The sequence below is a fragment of the Hippopotamus amphibius genome, chromosome 11, assembly GCF_030028045.1.
Source record: "Hippopotamus amphibius kiboko isolate mHipAmp2 chromosome 11, mHipAmp2.hap2, whole genome shotgun sequence".
Classification (NCBI taxonomy): domain Eukaryota; kingdom Metazoa; phylum Chordata; class Mammalia; order Artiodactyla; family Hippopotamidae; genus Hippopotamus; species Hippopotamus amphibius.
In genome coordinates this window covers 51,337,138-51,354,883 of record NC_080196.1, presented here as the reverse complement: position 1 = coordinate 51,354,883, position 17,746 = coordinate 51,337,138, and the positions used below count along the sequence as shown (strand labels likewise).

General features: G+C 37.9%; 1 pseudogene; it reads right to left on the bottom strand.

Annotated features, from left to right (window-relative positions):
* LOC130830902 (mitochondrial carrier homolog 1-like) overlaps positions 1–17,746 on the bottom strand; it is a 30,181-nt pseudogene that overhangs the window by 11,308 nt on the left and 1,127 nt on the right.

Here is a 17,746-nt window from a genome sequence, read left to right as displayed (position 1 = left end):
GCCAGGAGAACCCACACTCCCATCCTCAGTCACTCTGACGTCGTGCCCTGATGTTATCCTGGTGATGGACAAAGGGGACGCATGGCGTGGGGAAGGAGAGGCCCCGAATAAGAGAGAGTTGCTGTTGAGAGGGGCTCCCAGTGAGCTTTGGCTTTGGGTTGGGTGGTGTTGGTGAGAGGTGAGGAGATGGTTTTGTTCTAGATTGAGTACTGCCCTGAGGTGGGGATAATTCTGCAATGGGGTATGCTAGTAAACTTTATCCAGAAGGTGGGAAAATGGAGCCAGGCTAAAGATATAAATGATAAAGAAGCAGCAGTCACTCCTGTTACCTGGGTGACGGGAATGTTTGGTCCCTTTTGTGATGTGGACAGGGGTCTCGTTTTTCTCTCTGCTTAGGTATAATTATGGAATGATCTTGTTTTTGTCTTATTCAGTAAGGATTATGAAGGAACTTGTGTAATCTGAGTTGGGTGAATCATTTGCCACGTAGGGGACTTCTTGTCCTCAAGGCTAACGCTGGTCTGTGGACTTTACACAGCTGTGTTACCTGTACCTACAGACACACACACAGACACACACACACCCCACACACATACCCACACACACTCACACACCGCCCCCATGATTTATATGATTGTGTATGTGAAGTTGAAGGCTTGCACTACCCTCCCCGATCCTTCCATTCTCCCTGTCGCTCACACTCAGATATTTGACAATCTGACCAGAATAGCAAAGTGGGGATGTTCTTAACTAGAGTCGACATCCAGTTGCCATCCTAGCATTTTAAATCCAGAGATCAGGGAATCTGATACCAATTCTTATGTGTTTGCAAGCTGTCATGTCCATGTACAGTATTTTTAAAGGATAAGGACAAAACTATGGAACAGCAAACTTGATAAACCCTTACAAATTTACACTTGCATTTGAAAATTAACTATGTAGCATGTAGGAAACTAGGGTCTGATTAAATAAAAGGTCTGGTGAATGACAGCTTATCTCCCAAGATGGCACCCATGCCATCCAGTCCTCATACCTTCACCTTCCTTCCTCTCTTGAGCTCAGCTTGCCCTCTGACTCACCTTTGACCAGTGGGGTACACTGAGGTGACACTGTTGGCCTTCCAAGCTGACATTCTAAGAATGCAGTTTGGGCCTTGTGCTTTTGGAATATTTACTCTACAAGAAGCCGTCTGCCACATAAAAGCCCAGTTATTCTGAGATGCCAGGCTGTGTGGAGCCCGGGCTAGTCTTGTGAAGAGGCTGCCTGGAAAGAGAGAGGTGGCCAGGCAGTGCCCAGCTGGTTCTCAGCATCCCAGCAGACATATTGGACCTATGAGAAAGATGCCTTCGGATGATTCTACCCCTAGCCACCATCTGACTTCAGGGAAAGACCCCCAAGTGAAAGCACCCCACTGAGTCCACCTGGTAGTTTGCTGTGCAGGAAAAGGTAACTAAAGCCATCGCTAATCTTAACATAAATGTTACTATCAGCCATGGCAATGGCTAGGAAAGTGTTGGCAGTTAACAGATCAGCTCCTCTGGTTTGAATGAATTGTCAATATTCATTTACATTAATTATGCCTCTTATATGAAAATAGATACTATTTAGTGCTTGGAAAAGTTAGAAATTTTACCCTGCAATTGTCTTTCCATCATTCATTTGCTGAACAAATATTTTCCGACTGATCAATGGCATTTTAATTCTCATTCAGCACTCAGCTCAGACCCTAGGACTTAAGACCCCAGAAATCACGAGCTGTACTTTCTTGCCGTGTTGTCCGTAGTGGAGACAGAGATACTCAACAAATCTTCCATTTGCTTCCCTGGATTGCCCTTGCCCTCTGCTGTCAGATAGTACCCCGTGACAGATTTCAGCCAATTAAATGTTGGTGGAAATGGCATGTCACTTAGGTTCTGAGGCTGTGTGACTCTCCAGTCTTCATCGCCAGACATGGGGACACAGGGAACCACATGTTTCAGATGGTGCAGTTACAAGATGGTAGGGTCTCCGTGGGCCTGGATCCCTCAGTGTGTGAAGGGGGCAGAGTGCCTTGTTAATTCTCACCAGACAGTAGCACAAGCCAGAAACAAGCCTTAATTTTTCTTAAGCCACTGAAGTTTGGGGTTAATTACACAGTCTAATCTCTTACGACTAATACAGGAGGCTTTAATGTCCCATAAGTTTCATCTCAGCAATCCCAAGCCATTCTAAATCAACTTGAAATCTAAATAAAAATAATATGATTTCTATGTAAACAGAGCTTCAAGACAGACTCTGATTCTTTCTCCAATTAGATTTATATCCCTAGGTCCCTCAACATAGAAATTCTGGCAACAGTACTGTTTATTTACTTGGGTAATTGGAGAACACTTGACACTCAAATTCTTCTCAAATCAAGTGGTTTTCCTTTTTATTTTTCAGAGTAATTTTATGGCAAGCTGTTAATAAAATAATCTATTAGAGGATTTAAAATATTTATTCAATCAATGCAATATCAACAAAAACATCCCTAAGTTATTTTTTTTTTACTTTTAAAAATGATTATTATGAAATTTCCAAATGTATAAAAGTAGAGAGAACAGCTCAATGAACTCCATGTACCTGCAACAATTATCAACATATAAGTAGTTTTTCAAATAGAAATTTTGGCCCCACGAAATTTTATTCTGATTATCCTTTCAAATATCAGATAATAACTACTCTTGTCCCTCCACCTCTAAAAATAGATCTGAATTTTCTGTGAACATATGTGCTTTGTAGTCATGATGGTATCTTGCTCATTTATTTCCAACTTTGCCCTTTAGGAGTAACTTCAAAATACTTTGCTAGATGGCTTATTTATAGGGAGAGCTTTTCTCCCACTTTGACCAGACCACTTTGACCACTTTGACACACTTTGCAGCTGTCGTCTTGAGGTAATTTTTAATAGCACCCTCTTACATTCTCATTCATAATTGCTGGATATCAATTTATATAGTCACCCTCATTATCAAACGGGTGTGCCCATTCCTCTGTCTAGTATGTCTTTTTTTTTTTTTTTTTTTGCTGTTTTCCATTTCCCAGAGCTGGGTTGTTCCTTGCAAGACCCAGACTAGTCTAAACCAGTTGTAATCAGTGGAGCCTTATCCCAGCATCCGTGGGTACTTGCAATATCTTTAGTGTTTGAAATGTCTTTGGTATCCATAATGACCTACCCAGGACCAGCCTTATAATTCCTGGGGTCCAGTGCAAAATGTTAAAAAGTTATTGAGAATTTCCAGATGGTGACAGTAAAGCATTAAACCAAGTGTGGAACACTTCCAAGTGTAGGGCCCTGTGTAGCACAAAGGTGGCTCACTTGTGAAGCCAGCCCTGGGCCCTCCACCCCCTCTCCACTCCCCACTTTACCTAGGTCCCCATGTTGACCAATTTCAGGATTGTATTCCTGCACTAAACCCCCTGCTATATGTACGGTCAACTTATCCTCAATCCTTCTCAGTGGTTTTGAACGCTGGCCTATCTGGCTGTGGTTACCATCGAATGAGCACGTGCTATTCCTAATGATTGGCAGAGCCAGAATCCAACACAAATGTGCTTAATCTCAGAGCGAGTGATTATAACTTCTGCTGTTTGGACTCTTAGCCCTCATGGCTTAGCTGAGTCTTGGTGGGGTTCCCACGCTCGTCCAAGATTCCAAGCATTGGAAGTTGGTCATTTATGAACAGAATGTCCAGGGACCACGGTGCACTTTTGCTGCTCTCTGTGTTCCCCTCAGTCCCCCAGAACTTCTCTCTGACATGCCACTGGCTCAAGTGTACCTTCTCCCTGCCCACACCCCCTCCCCCTCCCTACCAAGACAAGCCTGAGGCCGAACTCTGAGGATCCTCTGGGCTAACCTCTGGATCTAGCTTAGTCTCATCCACTCTAAAACTTACTTCCTTGTCTCACTGATAGCGTGTGGCTTGAGACTGAGCTGGTTTCCCCCCATAAATATTTGGAATTAATTGAAACAAACAGACTTTTAGGGGAAAAATGCATACTCATACCTGTCATGTTTTCTCCAGCATCAATTATTTTTATTCTATAGAATTAACTTGCATCTTTCTGATGACCACTAGTGCTACTGAAGTTTTTATGGAACAAACTTTAAGTGGTGGAACTAAGAACAGTGAATCCTTGTGCACCATTGGTGGGGGTATACATTGGTATAGCCATTATGGAAAAGAGTATGAAGGTTCTTCAAAAAATTAAGAGTAGAACTGCTATATGATCCAGCAACTCCACTTCTGAGTGTTTATCCAAAGGAAACAGAATCACTACTTTGAAATGATATCTGCACCCCCATGTTCATTGCAGCATTATTTACAATAACCAAGACATGGGAACAACCTAAGTGTCCATTGATGGATGAATGGGATAAAGAAAATGTGATGTATCTACAGTATAATATTACTAAGCCATAAAAAGGAGGAAATTCTGCCATTTGCATCAACATGGATTGGCTGAGGGCATTATGCTGTTAAAAAAAAGAGAGAGGTAGAGCTGAGTTTGTTGCATCATGGCCATTTTCTTAAAGAAATCTGAAGATTTGTTTCAGCTCTTAAGATGACCAATCCTTGTAAATGCTATCAGAAAAAAAAAAAAAAAAGATGGGAGAAATAAAGAGGATGGGGAAGAAAATAATTTAAGTACCATCAGTGATTACACTTGACTTTCTCTTCAATAAATGCAAACCTTGAAGAAATGAGTTGATATATCTCCTGTGACCCCAAATATCTCAGTTACCATAGGCCCCTCAGGAAGTGACCATCTTGTGTGATTTTACTGTTCAAATATGCACAATTTTTGTACAACGTGACTCATAAATGTAAATGATGGTTCCCTGAATGCCCAAATTAAGAGATCTGTTTCATCTTTGGAGAAAAAGAGGTGTTGAACATATAAAGCAATACTTAAGGGATTTTAAGGTGTAGTTTTGATGACATTCAGTTTTGCCTTCTACTGTCTGTGGAATTTAACTTCTGTTAAGACGGGTCTCCAGTCACTTCAATGTAAACATTGTGTTTATCAGTTAAAAGAGCACATGGAGTAAAACTCTTCTGAGTTCTTTGAAGGTAGTTACTGATGGGGAGAGAAGTTATTGATGGAGCTGTGTTATTTTAGCAACTATTTTGTTTAAGGAATAAGCTCAGATTTCTTCTTGATCATTTTGTGTTAAAGTGATGAGATTTCTGTACGGGTTTTAAGATACATCATTCATATGGAAATGAAAAGTGAGGCTTGAAAATATTGAGGATCTCATACCTTTTCTATATTATTTTTGTTCATTTCATCACAAATACAGATTCTAAAGCATCTGTTACTAGATCAGTAGTTAATGAAGCTATTATCGGAGCCTTAGTGTGTGTTAGGGGCCTTGTGATATTAAATACTTTATGAATAAATGTTTTGCTGTGGGAAGAAGCCATGAGTGGAACAAGAAGAGACTGTTGTGTCCATGTGATGTTGACACGCCCATATTGTCTGTGATGGACTTTTACCTGGAACAGGTGACTTCACCTCCGCCTTAAGGGAAGCATGGCTACATCAGTGGCCAGCAGTGCACTTGAGACCCGGGGGATTCTCAGTGTAATACATGGAGGGGCATCTTGATATTCTGGGAACTGTGGAATATGGAATAAGTTGGGGATCTTCCCTCACTGTGGATCCACTCATCAGTATAAATGCCCATCAGCAAATTAGATATGAATGCCTGGAGTCCAGAAGCCTCCCCTGCTAACATCAGGAAGGGGAAAAGCTGGAAAATAAGACAGTAAAAGCCAAGCAGTTGTTCTTAGCAACTTGTGGTTTAGTGCAAATGAATTTGGTATCTTTCTGCTCTGGTTACTGATTGCTGTGTGGAAAACCAACAGTGGCTTCACTGGCTTTGCGGTCCTGCACTGCCTGCAGTCTCTCCTGTTTCACTGCTGCTGCTTTCTTAGTGGAGTTCGGTGCCACCATGGATCTCTTGCAGGGCTGCAGAATCTCCCAGTGTGTCTCTTTGGAATTTGGGAAATAAGATACAGGACTTGACCTCAGAATGATATAATAAGTAAAAAATGCCTTTAGTTCCATAGTGAAATATGGTTTTATATGATAAAGGTATCTTTATGTTGTATAAGGTGTGTGTGTACGTTTGTGTGTATACAACATCTTTCACACTGTGGGAGGAAAAAGAAAATGATGAGACTGCTGGGCTTGCTGTTTTGGGTGGGAGAGGCTAGGAATTCTCACCACAAGAATGGTTAAGAACTTAGACTATGAGACATGCAAAGCTGGATTCCTATCCCAGCTCTTGTCACTAGCTTGATCTTGGGATGCCTCTGAATCTCTCAGCGTTTGTTTTTGTGTCTGTAAAATGCGGCAAATTATTGTAGCTAACTCATAGGGTACTGTGAGTATTAAATGATAAAAGTCAGCAAAACCCCTAGAATTTTAGTTTTCTACATGAAGCGTGCCATGATGAAAGCTAAGTCATTTCCACAACTTGGCAATGGAATCCTACTTCTGTGCTTAAGGGCTGTGGTAATGAACCATATGGGCTCATGCCCATAGAACTAGTGCTTCTGTGTAGACAGTCTGAGGTTTAGACCTGCATTCATTTGCCACCATTTAATGTAGGGTTGGAATCAATTTATTAAGCCAAGTGAAGATTAATTCTTTTGAGCCACAGGTCAGCTTAACTGGACACTCTACAGTGAGTCTTCAGACTAGTGAATGTTTGGTGATATTCATCTCAGTAACTGAGGATTGAACCAGAAAAATATAGGCTGTTAAGGAAACTTAAAGGAAATTTAGTTGATGCTGAGGATACCTACAGAAAAACTCTCCGTATCAACATTTATTATCTTTCTTAGAGCTTATATTGACAGAATTGGCACTTCTCTCTGTGGCCAACCTGAACATTATGAATATTATAAGTTCTCATTTGTATAAAACATGTTAAATTGCATTTCCATCTCATACTAACCATACTATTTTTCTATAAACATTTGGGAGAATTTTCATTGCTTTGCTTTGAAATCATTTCACTACAAAAACAAATACAGTTTATGAGGCGCCATCATTTCTCAAAAATTATTGTGCATACATGAGCATTCTTGCAAAGTGAGAAAAATTGAATCTAAATAGTTTTTAAATAATATTTTATAAATACTAAATTTAACCACTAATGAAGTAGCTGGTTTTAAGTTTTATAGATATTTGTGGTCTACATTTTGTAGATTTGGTATTATTGAAGCTTAAGCAGTTTGGACCATGATAAAAAGACATCTAGGCATTTAGTTACATTTTATATATTATGATATTTTTTTAATGCAAGCCCATCATCCCATTGACCAGGTATACTTTATTTAAAAATTTTTTCATTTGTATTTTTTAAGCAATTTTGAAAGATTACTTTCCATTTACAGTTATTACAAAATATTGGGTATTCCCCATGTTGCAAATACATCCTTGAGCCTATCTTTCACCCAATAGTTTGTACCTTCCACTCCCCAAACCCAATACTGCCCCCTTCAATAACCACTAGTTTGTTCTCTATGTCTGTGAGTCTGCTTCTTTTTCATTATATTCACTAGTTTTTTTGTGTTTTTAAGATTCCACATTTGTGATATCATACAGTATTTGTCTTTTTCTGCCTGACTTACTTCACATAAGTCCATCCATTATGCTGCAAATGGCAAAACTTCAGGTTTTTTATGGCTGAGTATCATTCCATTGTGTATGTATGTACCGCTTTTTCTTTACCCATTCATCTATTGATGGACACTTAGGTTGTTTCCATATCTTGGCAATTGCAAATAATGCTGCTATGAACATTGGGGTGCATATATCTTTTTGGTAGTGTGTTTGTTTTTTTCAGATATACACCTAGGAATGGAATTGCTAGGTCATATGGTAGTTCTATTTTTAGTTTTTTGAGAAACCTCCATACTATTCTCCACAGGTGGCTGTACCAATTAACATTCCCACCAACCATGTACAAGGGTTTCCTTTTCTCTACATCCTCCCAACGTTTGCTATTTGTGTTCTTTCTGAGAACCATTCTGACAGTGTGAGGTGATACCTCATTGTGGTTTTGAGTTGATTTGCATTTCCTTGATGATTATCAATGTCGAGCATCTTTTCATGTGTTGTTGCCACCTGCATGTCTCTTTGGAAAAATGTCTATTTGGTTTTTCTGCCCATTTTTTAATCATTTTTTGTTTGTTTCTTTGATGCTGAATTGCATGAGCTGTTTTATATATGTTGGATATTAATCCCTTATGATCAGATATATTGATACTTTAAAATTCAAACTTTTTTTGACTGTTAGAAAGTTAAAACAGCATACATTCCATATACTTTATAACAGTCCTAAAGGGTTTGGGGCAGTGTTCTTAATCAATCCCATTAGCATGGGGCTAAATAAAAAGCTTCAGATTATGTCAGTGTTACCACTCTGTTCATGTCAGATGAAGTTTTGCTGTCAAATGACCTATGAAAAAATGAAGTTTCCCAGCCTCTTGAATCTTGGAATACTGTTGAGGAATTCTAGACCTATGCCCTATAGCCTATTATTAGCATTAGATAATTTTATTTGACTTATAGATTAAAAAGGAATATCATCCTCAAATTATGGCTGGCAAAATTGAGATACAGAGTAAATTAAAAACTTTTTCTAGGTGACAGAGCAAGTATGTTAACAAAATAGAGATGTCAGAGTGCCCTGACATACCCCTACCCCCCAGGGATCTTCTTAATTTTTTCATAGAATCCTTAGTTATTCAAATGGCTGTTTCATTAGAGCTTGCTTGGGCCATGCTAACAGCCTTTCTCTAAACAGGCCAGGACCTCAGTACTTCTTTTTTTTTTTTTTTTTTAGCTTTTTATTTTTTTATTTTTTACAATAAACTGCATATATTTAGAGTGTACAATTTGGTATCCCAGTCTCCCAGTTTGTCTCAGTACTTCTTAACACCATGGTGCCGCTTCCAGTTTCACTGGCTTTTGAGGCACTGGAGCACTGGTTGTGTCATCGCTCTAAAGAAAAGCTCTATGGTTTATATACCAAAATATGCATGCATGACATTGCTGGGATGGGCTAAATTGTGTGTCTGCTCCTTGCAAGGTCTGTTTTGCTAGCATTTTCCTTTCCTCTCTTTGCTGAAGTAAAGAGGACAGACTTGCTGCTCTCTTTCCTCCCAGCTCTTAAAATTTCCTGCTGTTTCACTGGCACCACCCATGCCAGGACCCAGGGTGCATGTCACTACTGCAGCTGTTTCACTCACCTATTTTTGTCAGCACAGAGGTTAGCCTCAGAAGTGACAGCTTAAAATAATTCACCTAATGGTGTCTTCTTGGACATCTGAAACCCGAATGATTTCATAACACCTGAGGATGCTGAGAAGCCTATTTTGTCACTCATGATGTGTTTAGCAGAAAGCTGACATTAGCATTCAGGCTTTTTCTCTGCTTGTAGGCATTCATTCATTCCTTTATTTGTCTGTTTATCCAGGAAGCATTTATTAAAAACCCAGGAGTGAGCTAGTTGCTAGTAAGGTCACACGAAGATCACTGGACAGCTGTGTCTCTGGAAATACAGTGGGGAAATAACGCTTTTCCGCACTGGCACAGCTATGTCATAAATTAGCCAAAGCATTCACAACTTTCCAATGGAGTGAGCCAAGGCGTCATTTGTTTTTTACAGCCACACGTAAGAAGCCAGTCAGGGTAGTTTAATGTCATGGGTTAGCAGCACTGAGCTTTGGTGACATATGACGGGTTCAAAATCTGGCAAACCGTTTACTACGCTGGCTGATTTGGACAATTTTACCTATACGTGGAGTACATTTTAGGATCCATTTGAGGATACCCTGACTTTTGGTTCTGTTGTCTGTGAAATGAGGGTAATAGTGTTTTGCTGAGGAGTTTAATGAGGCCAAATGTGTGTCTGAATTCAGCCTGATGGTGACACGAAAGAGTTTTTTTTCCCTCCATTGCTGTCCTCAGACCTATTCTTTGATAGTTCCCTCTTCTGTTTTTGATGAGAGATTATCTCACTTTTTATTGCCTTTAACAATAAGGACAGTATTATTATCAGGCATTAAAATGTTTAGTCTAGTTTACATTACAAATTTACAAAAACAATCAAAAGAGTGAGATGAGATTTTTCAAATATATATACTTATATACTAATTTATATATTACAATATAATGTAATTTATATAATATATTAATATATATTTCAAATATACATAATATAATATATGTTATACATGTCAATGATTCATCCAGGATATATTAATTTCTATTATACTATATTTATATCATATATTGATACATTATACATTCAAATGATATAGTTATATAATGTATTAGTACAGTATATATTTCAAATACATATTATGTGTTATATTCTACACATATAACAATCTATAATATATAATAATGACACATATTATGTATATTAAAATAATATATATTAAATGATATTTATTATATACACAATATATAATAATGTATGCTATAAAAACATATAATATAATATATAATATGTCCTGGGGCACTGGTTGTGTAATTGCTCTAAAGAAAAGTTTTAAAGCTTCTATACCAAAATATGCATGTGTGACATTGCTGGGATGGGCTAAAGTAATTGTATCTGCTCCTTGCAAGGTCCATTTTGCTAGTGTTTTCCTTTCCTCCCTTAGCTGATGTCAAGAAGACTGAATTATATATTATTATAATTAATGATATCTATAACTCTATAATTATTATAATTATAAATATATATTATATATTATTATATACTATATTATATTATACTTATGTTATTATCTAATTATATTATTATAGAATAATGTAATTATATATAATCTTATAATCATATAATTATATAATAATATATATTATACACTAATTGACATATGATAGGGTAATTGTAATATGATGTGTGATATATAATTTCATATATAATACAATATAATATATACAAATATATATAATGATTATTATAATATACATTATACAATATAATACAATATATAATACAATATACAATATAATATATACACAATTCACAATGATTATTATAATATACATTATATAATATATAATAATTATATGTAATATATGGTAATATATAATAAAGTACATATACTATATAATATATGTAATATATAATTAAATATTATGAAATATAACATGAGATAATATAGTATAAGATACTATTATATAAAATTATATAATACTATAATATATAAGATGATAGAATATTATATATAGTGTATATAATATATTAATAATACAATAATATAAGTATTACTTAGTATAATATAATACCTTAATATTATATTACTATATAATCATATATACAATATATAATTATATTAATACATTGTTAATTATTCTCATCCAAAATATATAATATACTAATATGTATTATATTTCTATAATATTTGATATATTATATATTAATATATTACACTTATATGATGTATTAGTATATTATGAATACCATTGTATATCATATATATTTAAAGATATATTACATAACATATTATGCATATTATACTGTATAATATATAATATTAATACATCTTATGTATATTAAAATAATATACATTAATATATGCTATAAAAGAATATATAATAATGTATATTATAATAATGTATGATATAATATACAATATATTGAATATATTATATAATACAAAATAATATCTAATTATAATATATAATAAATAATTAATAATAAACAATAAATAATATATACTGTATAATTATATATTATTGTATCTAATTTATAACCAATTAATACATTATGAAGTACAATTATATATTAAATTTAATAAAATACATCATTATAATATTAACACATTATTGAATAAAATTATATCACATATTATTACATTATATATCTTATAATATATAATATATTAATATATATAATATATAAATAGTATACAATAATGTATTAAAATAATATATTAAATTAATATGTTATATATGTTATACATATACATTATATATGTCAATATATTAACATATAATACATTTATATTTAAAAGTATGAAATATATTAATATAATATTAGACATATTTTATATATTATATATTTCTAATATAATATTTTAAAATAGATAATATATTAACATAGTATATATATTTCAAATATATATTATGTAGTATATGTGACAAATGACTATTTCAGCATATAAAGCACTTCTGCAAATCAATGAGAAAAAGAGAATCAGCCCAATATAAAAATGAGCAAAAGACTTGAACAGACACTTTATGCAAAAGGATATCCCAGTTGCTGAGAAATGTATGAAATGTTCTTAAATTCATTAGTTACCAGAAAAGTGCAAATGAAAACTACAGTGAGATACACCACCTGGGGACCAGAATTCCTAAAATAATAGCCCGAGGTGTTCATTTATTGAGAATACAGAGCGATAGGTAATTTCAATCAGTTGCTGATGAGAACATAAATTGGCTTTCCCAACATGGGAAAATTCTTTGGCAATATCTAGTAAAATTAGACATAAGTGTATGCCTTGACCCAGCAAACCCCCTCCCAAGAATAGACCCCCCCCAGAAATGCATACATGTGTTCACAAAAGGCAATGTTTATAGCCCCACAATGTCACTAAACTATCCAAATTCTCACACAATCAAATATTATATGACAATGCAAATCCATGATTTACAACTTAGCAAAAACATGGATAAATCTCATAAATGTAATATTGAGTGAAAGAACCCACTCCCGCAAAGACTACATATTGTATGATTCAGTTTGCTCAAAGTGCAGAAACAGAAAAACTAATCTATGACATTGAAGGTCATTTTTTGGGAGAGTAATAACTGAACTGAAAGAGAGCAAGAAGTTTCTTCCGTTTCTTGACTGAGATGCTAGTTACACGGTGTGTTCAGTTTGTAAAAATTTATCAAACTATGCACTCATGATATGTGCATTTTTCTGTATGTCCCTCTTCAGTAAAATTTTCTTATTTTCCCCATGGCTCTGGAATATTTTTCACTTATCCTTACCTTGCTTTTGTGACCTTCCCGTATCACCTACCCATTCTTTTTACACTCCTATTATTATTGAGCTCTGGGATACTACAAATCCAGAGCCCAAGGAGACCTGGGCTGGGGTAGACTCTTCCCCTTTCTCCCCACCTCCCAGCCACACTCTGTGTATCCAGGCAGAGCTCTCTCTGCAGCTCTCATCCTTGGCCCCCACGAGCCATCGTGGGGATTCTGAACACATTACACACCAGGCTCTGGTTGTGCTCTGCAGCCCTCCCACCTACCTGATGTGGGGAAAATCATGACATGGCCTGCAAAAACTTTTGAGGAAAATTTAAAATTTAATGCAGAATCCAATCAGCAATACCAGAATGTAAGTGATTCTTTACATCCAAAGGCCTGAGTTCCTCAACAGGTCGACTGTAAAGAAAGACATGGTGTGGGTTCTATGGAATAAAATAGACTTTCAAGGAATATCAAATTAAAACAATAGGCAGGAATAAACTACCATGTCTAGGGATGCACTAAAATTATCTTTTAAAAATACACACAAAAATGATTATTATAGCATCAGGATAATGGTTACTTGCTGGGTGTGGGGTCGTGGGGAAGGAGCCCTGATTGGGATGGGCACATGGATGGAGCTTCTGGGGTGCCTTGGTGTGCTGGTTAGTTTCATGTGTCAACTTGAATAGACCACAAGGCCAAGTTATTTGGTCAAACATTATTCTAGATGTTTCTGTGAAGATATTTTTCTGACGAGCCTAACATTTAAATCAGTAGGCTTTGAATAAAGCCAGTTACCCTCTATAATGTGAGTCGGCCTTATCCAATCAGTTGAAGGCCTTAATAGAAAAAGACTGCCCTCTCCCAAAGAATAAATAATTCTTTATGGTTACCAAAGGGGAAATGGGGAGGAAGGTTTGGGTTTAGCAAATACACACTACTATATATAAAATAGATAAACAACACGGTCCTGCTGTATACCACAGGGAACTATAATCGATATCTTGTAATAACCTATTAATAAAAAAGAATCTGAAAAAGGAAAGAAAAAAATATATATATCTGAACCACTTTGCTATACACCAGTAACTAACACAACATTTGTTAATCAACTGTACTTCAGTTAAAAAAATTTAAGATTGAAAAAATGAAGAGAGAATTCTGCTAGGAGACACTTTCAGACTCAAACTGAAGCATCAACTCCTCCCTGGGTCCACAGGCGCTGCCCTACCTTGCAGACTTCAGACTTGCCAGATTCCACAATCACATGAATTAAAATTGCTTCCGTAGGCTACGAGCTAGATGATGGACTAAATGCTGAAAATACAAAAATAAAAAAGCCATAAACTTGAACTTTAAGTACCTTCCCTTTGAGGATGGACAGGGATGCAAAGCTGGCTCGCTGCTCACTTTCTTTCCTTATGATGACCATTACCTGAAGGCAAAAGGTATTTCCATACTCCCTTCTGCCTAGGAACATGTTTCTCCTTCTCCCCCTCCTCCCCCTCCTCCCCCTCCTCCCCCTCCTCCCCCTCCTCTTTCTGCCCCTCTTCCCCCTCTCCTCCTTTTATCTTTTTTTTCTTTTTCTTTTTTTTTCTTTTTTGGTGTTTCTTCTGTTATAAACAACTTGAGAAACCTTTCAAAGTTAGCTCCAGTAATTTCATCACTGTCTACCATGATTTCCTCTAGCCCTTCTTTCTCTAATAAAGTAGTTATTTTAAGACAGTACAATTTGAATTTGACTACTTTTCCTGCTAAACTGTGAATTATTTGTGATTTGGGACCATGCCTGATCATAGGATTTGTTCAGAAACAATGTATGTTTCTTAAGGTGGTAATAAGGGAAAAATGGCATATAAGAGGAAGTTGTGTTGATTCATATGTGAGTTGGCCCAGCATCTTCCTGTTTTGAAATGATCAGCTGTAAGCTTTCTTACAATTGAAGAAGAACATTTAGCGGTATATAAAGATCTTAAGGAAAACACCTAAAACTTTGGCCAATGTACCTTTCTTTACACAAGGAACACATGATCTAGTGACTTCAGGAACTGCTAACTTTCTACTGTTAAGTTATTAGGAGAGATTGCAAGTGTAGATAAAGATGTTGCAAAGATATTTTCCCATGTTTTAAGAAAATCGTGGGTGTGGAATCCCGGGTACTATTGAATTTCTAGGGGAGTTAAGACTTTTCCTATATCTTCTTAGGTTGTATAACAGGGTCTGTGAATTAAACTGACTAAAGACATATTAACAGGAGAAAAACATATAAATTTTACTTTATGTTTATATTTTATGAGGCATGAAAGCCTTCATAGAAACGAATGAGATATTGTAAGAATGGGATAGACCGGGAAACTTACATGCCATGTTAACAAAGAACAGTTCACTGTGGAGAACAGACATGACAAAGGGAAAAGGGGCTGGGCTGGGGGCACTAAGTTATTAGGAAATACATGGGGGAAACTAATGGGAGATAGAGTTTATTTTAGTAGGTTTGTTTGCACAGATTCATCATGGCATCAACTTTTCGTGTCGAGATAAGAATGTTCTCCTCTTCCTGGTGCAGGGTGAGCACTTTACTCATAGGAAATTGTATGTCCTGCTTTTCGGTAGAAAGGGGGAGGTCAGAGAGCCCTTCTTGCACCTGCTGTTTCTCAAGTGCCTGCAACTCAAAATTATCCGTATGGCAGGGTGGCATATTTGGGGGTGACATATTCTGATCCCCTTCAGAGTGTAGGGGCTTTTTTCCCCCCAAATCACCACCAGTAGATTTATTTGAAGGGGAGAAGTTCAGATCTTTTTAGGAATTTTTAAACTGGGTAGGACTGGAGACCCTGATCTGCCTAACGTCTGGGTGTTCACAGCTTCACGGGTGCCCAGGTCCTGCACAGGAGGCATTGCCATGAAACCAGTGAAGAGGCGGAAGCGTTCTGAGCAATCACACGGTGTACCATTCAGAAGGGGCTGCCTTCTTCTTATCAGAAAAGTAGTGTTGAAAAAATGAAAGAAGAACCTAGTCAGAACTTCCTAGCACAGACCCTGACATGATGGTGGTTTCCTGAAAGGGGATCACACCCTATTTACAAAGCAGGAGAGATGCTCCCAGCTGAGCTGAAGGATGAGAGCTCGGGCCAACTCAAGGGGTGTGAATGGGGGGTGGCACCTGACCTCCTGACTCTTTGGCCATCTGACCTGGCCAACCTCTGGCCCCTGCACAAGGCAGACTAGGCAAATCTGCAGAGGAAGGGAATTCTGCCCCAATTCCTCAGCCCCATCCCACTCCCTCAGGTCTAACAGTGACCAAGCCACTGGGTGCAGGCTCATCCCCACCCATCCCCTTGATTCTGTGTAGACACATGGCAAATAAGGAACACAAAGCCCAGCTGGGCAGGAGCACATCTAAGTGTTGGTGGGTTTGTCATCTTACAGGTGCTCGGAGATGATCAGGCCGTGGCCAGGCTGAGATAGTGTGGGGTTTTTTGTGTGCGTAATTTTTTGTAAAAAATTGAAGTACAGTTAATTTAAATGTTGTGTTAGTTTCAATGTACAGCAAAATGATTCCATTGTATATATATGTATGTATTCTTTTTCAGATTCTTTTCCATTAAAGGTTATTATAAGATATTGAGTACAGTTCCCTGTGCTATACCGTGGGTCTTTGTTGTTTAAGAGACAGAGTGTTTTTTTAGGTGGTTCAGGGTACTCCAGGGCAAAGCGTGATCCTGATGCCACGTGGGAGTGGAAAGGTCGTCTGGAGCCAGGAAAGGCTGCCCCTGCCCACTCAGGTTCTTCCAGCAGTGGATCTGGATTTGAACACTGGGGAGTGAGGGGGCAGCCCCACCTGCAGCCCACAGTTGCTCACAGCCGTGAGATCGCCCGCCAGCAGGAAGGGATAGGTCGGCATGCTCACTGCCATCCCCGTCACAAATTTGGGGTAGCGATGGATGACCAGGGCCTGGCTGAAGCTGTGACCCACCAGGTAGGCACTGAGGAAATGGCCAGCAGGTTACAGCCCTCTCCCAGGAGGTGCGGGATTAGGCGGACAGAGTCCCAGCAGCCCCTCGTCTTTGAAAATCTTCCCAATGGAGCTCAACTCTCCGCTGTACTTGGCCTCTGGTCCCACAAAATGTACCCTGCAGCTGTTGAGATGACACGTAAGGAGTGGACCAATATGCGGGTTGTGCCCTGAATCATCATCAGACAGGAGGTTTCCTCCACAACAGTCTTCAGAGAAGTCTTCATGTCATCCTTGTTGGAAACCTGCTCGATCTCATCCAGAGGGGAAACCTTCTTTATGTTGCCCCAGGTCACTGTGGAGAGGGCGGTGGACATCAGCCGCTGGTTCAGGCCTATCTTCCCATCTGCTTGCACAATGTCCTTGGCGTAGGTGAAGAAGGTCGGCAGGTAGAGGACCTTCCTCCCCAGCACATTCGTCCCAACCGTGGGGGCACTGGCTCACGACCCATCTGATGAGCCGCTTCATGTAAAGCATCAGGTGACTGAGGGCTGTCACCCCCGTGCCCAGCCATGAAAAGAGCTCAGTAGACGGGTCTTCGTCCTCCACCACCGTGCATCCTGCGGGCTGCGGCTGGCAGATGCGCAAGGATGTGCGAAGAAGAGGAGGTTGCGCTCATGCTGCGTGGGGGATGCGTGGGATGCGCTCATGCTGCGTGGGGAATGCGTGGGTTGCGTGGGGGATGCGTGG